Source organism: Dreissena polymorpha, chromosome 1 (genome assembly GCF_020536995.1).
Source record: "Dreissena polymorpha isolate Duluth1 chromosome 1, UMN_Dpol_1.0, whole genome shotgun sequence".
Lineage (NCBI taxonomy): Eukaryota > Metazoa > Mollusca > Bivalvia > Myida > Dreissenidae > Dreissena > Dreissena polymorpha.
In genome coordinates this window covers 20,674,211-20,682,420 of record NC_068355.1, presented here as the reverse complement: position 1 = coordinate 20,682,420, position 8,210 = coordinate 20,674,211, and positions in this window count along the sequence as shown.

The window sequence follows — 8,210 nt, the reverse complement described above, 5'->3', positions numbered from 1 at the left end:
TAACACCGTATTGATATATGTATGATATAACGTTGCCTGATATATTTTTTTATATCATGGTCAACAGAAAGTTTTTATATCAGTCCATGTTTGGAGTAACGTGGGATTTGCAATAAAGTCAAAAATTTCTATCAACATGAATCAGGTTCAACAAAACAAGCAATTTGATACCAAGATTACATATTTTATTCTAGTTTAAAGTTATTAATCATAAAAACGTTTATTTTTTAAAAATCACCACAGCCTGCACTTCGGAAGTTAAATGACGTCATCAATGGGAAATAAATCTTAAGTATCGATATAGTAAATGCACTCGCAAGTGTTGCACAGAAAGTCAAGACAAATGATAACTGTATGCTAATTCTCAACTATTTAAACAAACGAATAAAACACGCTCATGTTAATTTCAATTCCTCAAACACAGGATTTGCTGTGTAACACATTACAATTTTCCTAATCAAATTTTCAGCATAAAATAACATGGTTTTAAAGTTGATTTTTTTGTTGCTCGTTTGCGAACAACAAATTTAATCAAACATAATCTTTTTGCTTAAGCGAGAAAATACATCAATTTATCAAATTACAGAGTCGATGTTTAAGTGTTAACTGTTGTGTATATTTAATATTCTTTATGAGAAATTTTATTTTCAAATTTGACAATCATTCTCGTACAAAATGAAGTTCCGATTGAAGTGAGTACAGATTGTTGTTGGGTTAGGTGTTTAGAACATTGTATTTTAACGAGTTTTATGTCCGTCGCTTACAAAGCACTTACCGGGAAATGAAAGCAAAAACAACTTTTTCGCCAAATAGAGGATAGAATTAACGTATGCAAAACATGTGCGATTTGATACGTCATAACCACGTGGTCCAACTTCGAAAGAAGTATGTAATCGCACCGTATACGAGTGTTATCATATTTGCAATACCTTCAGCAAGCTTCAAAAGGGGCATGTTGATGATATTTTTACTCTAAGTTATCTCGATGATTAACAGTGAACACATTTTCGTCATTTGATCTTAGTCACGTTCTCAATAAACTCGAATATTTTGTGTTCTATCGGTTTAAATCTGAAAGGAAAGCAATAATTTGGTTTGAAAACTAACTTGAGCCTAATGGTATTCAACTTCGAATAAATGAAGTGCCTTCAGCGCTTTGATTTAATTAAAAGTCAAAGGCGTCCTAAATTTGAATACAAAAACAATGCCCAAAACAACCGAAATATAAAACGCTATGATTCTACATGATCCGTTTGTCGCATAATATACATGTGTAATATGAAACTAAATTCGTATGTAACAAACGGTTGCAGATTCAATATAAAGCATGCAAACAGCTCGTTATTGCTGTCTCAAAGAGAGCGACCTAATACATATTAATTATCATATTATTGTTCCGTACACAAATATACCTCTCAAATCGGGAATCGTTAATTCGCTGGTCAGTACCTGATATTCGCAATGTAAATTTTGTTATAATGGATAATGAACATCCTTCGCCCTCTGTTGGTAACATATGGTCTCTCTTTGATCACCCAGTGCGTGCCCACTTATTTGTTCAGAGGTCGCGTATTGTGTGATAAATGTAAACGAACGCGCGAGTTTATCGTGTATCATCCAACATTAGGTAGCAGGTTGTCCATTTTATCATTTATCGGAAGTGCTGAGAATTGAGAACATATATCAAATAACACCATTGATGTACAATATTAAGCAACCATAAAACGAAAATCTACACGCCAGCTGCCATTCGTGCACTTCACGAGTCATGGAAATACATATTGTCGAGAACGAGTGACATTCATGTAAACACGGGCAAATACTGTCACCTGCAGAAGATTTTACGCCAACTCAAAATGTGAAACTGAATGGTAAATGTTCGCAGCTGTCACCAATGAACATTCGTCAAAACTAAACAAACATCTTTCCAATCCACTAACTAAACGGCACCAATTGTTATTGATGATGTATGTGTTTGCATTACGGTGGAATCCAACTACATGAATGCTAAACATATATTATGTACGCTTGTATTTTTTAGAACGAAAACTAATGAAAAATGCGTTTTAAAATGCATGTTTTAAGCATAGAGGATCCAGCGATTCAGTACTGTGTCTGGTCATCCAGATATTCAGTTAAAAAAAGGTTTTTGTCAAAAAATGTTGAAGAGACCGATCATGGCGGACCATGTTCATATCAAACAAACATATATCTTCAACATCCGATTGCCTTATCATGAGATATAGTTTTCTGTAGACAATGAAAATAGTTCCGTGTACAAGGAAACATGTTACCGTATACAAGGAAACACAATATATTAATACGAAGACTATCATAAAAACATCGCTCAAATTATCTTTAAACCGCCAGTACCGTCTGGATCCATGTCATACTGGCCGTCAGCGGCTTTTGGGGATGCATTCTTTATTTCGTCGCAGTTTCGCGGTAAGGCTTCCGAGAACACAATTTTAAAAAGGAGTAAGGTTTTTGAAAACATTACTGAACAAAACAGTTTTTTATGACAAACATTTAACAAGAGCACCGCATAACGGGTGCCACGCTCGGCTGCGAAAGCTTGTCAGAATTTTTTTTAAGGTCACAGTGACCTTTGACCTTGTGACCCAAAAATGGGCGTGGCGTGTAGAACTCATCAAGGTGTATCTACATATGAAGTTTCAAAGTTGTAAGTGGAAGGACTTTGACACACTACTGTAGTGTTGTGTGTAAATGAATAGTTGAATGTAACCTGTGGTGTTTTGTACGACTAAGAGTTTTGGTAATGAACGTTTTCTGAGTAGCATGGTCTTGTTGTCTTTAAACCCGTAATTGGCCATTTATAACGTGCTTGTACGAGCTACAACACTAAACTGGCGACGAGGATGGCCAACCTTCCTCCATTTCCTTCGTTCAACATCCATGACAGCGGCGACACGTCAAATTCTTCGTCAAATTCAGCCGGCGTACGGTGGCGTAAGTGGACGGAAAAATTAGACAATTTAATCTGTGCACTGGACATTGATATTGACAAGCGCAAAAAGGCTCTCCTTCTGCATTACTGTGGCGAAGAGTGTTTCGACATATATGACTCGTTCACTGATGAACAAAAAGGGGTAGGTTCTACTAAAACTGTACAGAATGAAAACGGTGATAACATAGAAACCCCTGACGAATATGGAAAATTGTGTTCCTCATTCAAAAACTATTTCACTCCGAAACAGAATCTTACCTACGAAATCTATAAGTTTAGGCAGTCGAAACAAGAATCTGGTGAGTCGATCGACACCTTTTACACAAGGTTAAGAACCCTTGCAGCGACATGTGAATTTCACAACAAGGACACTGAGATCCTTAACCAAGTTATACAAGGATGCACGTCTACACGCATCAGACGTCGAGCTCTGCGAGATAACTTTACTCTTGACAGACTTATTGAAGAGGCTCGCGCATTGGAGGTTTCCGAGGTTAGAGCGTCTGACATGGAGGGACGGCAAGCAGCTAACGCTAACGCTATCCACACTATCCCTGGTGGTTCGCGTGGTCGGGGTGTATCTTCGCGTGGTCGTGGTGTGTCTTCGCGTGGTCGTGGTGTGTCTTCGAGTGGTCGTAGTGTATCTTCACGAGGTCGTGGTTCCTACAACAACCCATCCCAGGCATCAAGAACTGGCACTGACTGTCGTAACTGTGGTGGCAAACATGTAGACCGGAAGTGTCCGGCATTTGGGAAGAAGTGTCATCATTGTGGCAAATTAAATCATTTTCAAACAGTTTGCAGATCAAGATTACAACATGTGAACTATACAGAAGCCAGTACTTCAGAAGCTACACAAAATAGTTCTAGTGATGAATCTGTATTTAACCTTTGTTGTACAAATTCTAGCATACCCTCTGTTTGTGTTAATATTTTTAACAGTGATGTTAAATTTTTGATTGATACTGGTTCTAGTGTAAATATAATGAATGAAAATATTTACAATAACATGGGCAGCAAACCTTCTCTTCAACAGCCTGTACCATTGATTTTTGCATACGGTGCATCTCAACCTTTAGATGTTAAGGGTTATTTTAGAACAACCATCAATTATAAGGGTAAAACAGTTACTGCTGACATGTATGTTGTAGGTGACACTGACTCTAGGCAGTCCAGCTGTCTCCTTGGGGCCAAAACTGCTCAAGCTCTGGATATTGTTCAGTTTGCATTTTCTTCGTTTGCAGCTTCAAGTTCTATTCCAGATCAGTACCCTTCTCTGTTTGATGGCAAGATGGGCAAGATAGAGGGCATCTCTGTGAAACTGCACATTGATCATGATGTTCCCCCAGTGACACAGCGTCATAGGCGAATTCCATTCCATGTACGCAAAGATGTTGAGGCTGAACTCAAGCGTCTTGAAGACCTTGATGTTATTGAGCCTATTTCAGGTCCCACACCCTGGGTAAGCCCCGTTGTAGTTGTCCCCAAAAAGTCAAAAGGTGTTCGTGTTTGCATTGACATGCGTGAGGCTAACAAGGCTATCTCTAGTGAGAAACACCCTATGCCAACTGTGGAAGAACTTATGTCAGATTTGAATAGTTCTACAGTATTCAGCAAACTTGATCTGTCCAACGCATATCACCAACTTGATCTTGATGAGTCCAGCAGGTACATCACTACTTTTGTCACTCATGTTGGTTTACGGCGCTACAAACGTCTATTGTTTGGTGTGAATGCTGCATCTGAAATTTTCCAGAAGACGGTTGCAGACCTCCTTGCTGACATCCCTGGTGCAAAGAACTTGGCAGACGACATCATTATTCATGGTAAATCTCAGTCAGATCATGATCGAGCACTTAGCCTTACATTGGAGCGACTGAACAGATGTGGTGCCAAACTCAACAGAGATAAATGTGTCTTTTCTGTAAACAAAATCTCTTTCTTTGGCCATGTTTTCAGCGATACAGGTGTTTCGGCTGATCCAGAAAAAATTAAGGCTATTGTAGGTCACTCAGCTCCTCAAAACCCAGCTGAAGTAAGATCTTTCCTTGGCATGACGCAGTATGTTTCTCGATACATACCTCACTATGCAACCATGACTGAGCCACTCAGACGTCTCACTAGGCAAGATGTTCCTTGGGATTGGTCAAGTGATGCCCAAAATGCTTTTGATAGTTTGCGATCTGCTCTGTCTAGTACTAAGGTGATGGCTTACTTTGACCAGAACAAGTCAACTGAGGTTCTTGTTGATGCATCCCCTGTTGGAGTCGGAGCGATTCTCACTCAGGAAGGTAGAGTTATATGTTACGGAAGCCGTGCACTCACAGACGTGGAACAGCGATATTCACAAACAGATCGTGAGATGTTAGCTGTTGTTTATGGTGTTGAGCACTTCCATCTGTATCTCTTTGCTTCTGAATTCAAGGTGATCACAGATCACAAACCCCTTCTAGGTCTTGTGAACAGTCGAAAACCTGCTTCTGCGCGCATTGAGAGATGGCGTCTTCGGTTGATGCCGTATCAGTTCACACTCGAGTATCGTCCAGGTAAAGATGACCTGAATCCTGCTGACTATATGAGCAGGCACCCATTCACGAAGCCAAAACGTGATAATGCAGCTGAGGCTCATGTTGCTTTCATTGTCCAGAAGGCAGTACCGAAAGCTATGTCCTTACAGGAGATTCAAACCGCAACCAGAGAGGATGCTACACTGCAGAAAGTTATGACAGCCATTCAGTCCGGCAACTGGTCTCACTCCGATTGTACGTCCTTTGTCAGGTTTCGAGATGAGTTTTCGATAGTAGATGGTGTTATTTTGCGTGACCACCGCATTGTTGTTCCCACTTCCTTGCAGCAGCATGTTGTCGAAATTGCTCACCATACCCACCAAGGCATGGTTAAGACAAAGCAACTAGTTAGGGAGAAGGTGTGGTTCCCCGGCATTGATAAGATGGTTGAGGATGCGGTTAGATCTTGTATCCCATGTCAGGCTTCATATCCCGGTCCAAACAAACGAGAACCTATCTGTCCTACAAAGCTTCCTTCTAAGCCATGGGAAGAAGTTGCTGTTGACTTTGCAGGTCCTTTCCCATCTGGCCAATACTTGCTTGTTGTAATGGATGAACACAGCCGGTTCCCAGAAGTGGAGATTGTTTATTCGACAGCTGCCAGAGTTGTTGTACCTAGATTGAAGTCTATCTTTGCTCGACAAGGATTTCCCTCTGTCCTGAAGTCAGACAATGGTCCTCCATTTCAGGGACAGGAATTTGGAGAGTTTGCTTCTACCTGTGGGTTCAAACACCGAAGAATTACTCCTCTTTGGCCTGAGGCCAACGGAACTGTAGAAAGGTTTATGGCCACACTTAACAAGTTTGTTAGGGCTGCAGTTGCTGCGAACCGTGATTGGAGAGATGAACTTCATGATTTTCTCATGCACTATAGAGCAACTCCCCATACATCCACTCAGATATCCCCCTTTGAAGCCCTTGTTGGGAGAAAGATGAGTATGGGACTACCTGAAATCTCAAAGCCTGTCTATCCTGTTTCTGTCTCTACTCGTTTGGCGATAAATGGTGCAAACAGTAAGCAAAAGATGAAACAGTATGCAGACAGCAGACGTCACACAAGTCCGTGTACATTGATAGCAGGTGACCAGGTGCTCGTCAAACAGCGTAAGGTTGACAAACTTACACCTCCATATAACCCTGACCCTTACACAGTCAAAGAGAGACGTGGAAGCATGGTTATCGCTGATAGGAATGGTCATACCATTACTCGCAATTCCTCACATTTCAGACCTGTTAATGCTAGTATTCCTGATACTGATCCTGAGGGTGAACCTGAAAGCATTGTTGAATGTCCAGTCCCTCAGTTACCTGACCTTGGTTCGAGTCAATCTGATTTGTCTCCTACAATGACTCCTGTTCCCTTGCGCAGAAATCCACCTAGAGCAGCGGGAATGCCTAAGAGACTCTGTGATTTTGAACTGACATAGGTTAGCAGTGTCTGTTTTATTCAAGATCATGGTATTTGAAAAATCATTGGAAGTTTTGATATAAGTTTAATTTTTGTTTAAATTGTTAACATTGTTAAATGATTGTTTTATCAATGTAAAATAATAATCATTTTACGCCATGATCATTTATAGGCAATGACAAGCTATTAAACTTAAGACATTAGGATTAAGTTAATAACATTATATTGTTGTATAATAATTAAACAAAGTATCAAAAGGATTTCCCATTAAGCATATGGCTGCTAATGTTTATTGTCTAGTCAAGTAATCTTTGATTATATGCCTGAACCATGAGTGTATGTTGAATGTGAGTTGTTTATTATTACCATTATGACTTACCTCCCACATAAATACTTATGCTTTGAACAATTGTGTGAAACTTTAGATTTCCTTGATATGTTTAAGTAAAGAAACTTTTATCAGAGTTATTATGAGAGTGGAGATTTGATTAATCTATAAGGACTGTGAAGTTTTGTGTTTTATTTACATGGACATTGAAACAAATTACTTTGATTACTTATTCTTTTAAAATGTTGCTCAGTAATTTGTTTAATTTAACTTTATGCAGTTTTTCTTTAAAGGTGGGGAGGAATGTAGTGTTGTGTGTAAATGAATAGTTGAATGTAACCTGTGGTGTTTTGTACGACTAAGAGTTTTGGTAATGAACGTTTTCTGAGTAGCATGGTCTTGTTGTCTTTAAACCCGTAATTGGCCATTTATAACGTGCTTGTACGAGCTACAACACTAAAACTACAAATTGGCGTCTCCAAACTATTTGTTGAAGTATATTCTTCGATCACGTTTGTCTTTGCAGTCCATTCCTGATCTCCAATTCAATACGTTTATAATTAAAGCGGGTGTACTCTTCCAATTCGTAGTGCAAACAACTTTTTTATTCGATGTTAAAAAAAAGCGATTATTCGTGTCGTCTTTTCGAGCGCCGTTGCTACATGTATGTCAACGTGTAAAAGCCGGATCAGCAAAATCAGCGGGGATCCTTACATTTGAAATATAAAAAATGGATTGTTTTGCATATATAGATAATAACAGGTTACTGTCCCATCGTTTTGTAACATATCAGGCGAGGATAAGAATAATATAACGGCGAGGCTTGCCGAGACTGATATATTCCAAACAATGGGACAGTAACCTGAGTTTCTGTTGATCATACCACATTTTCCTAAAATCTGCAAAACAATCCATTTTTATATTTAAATTGTACGCTCA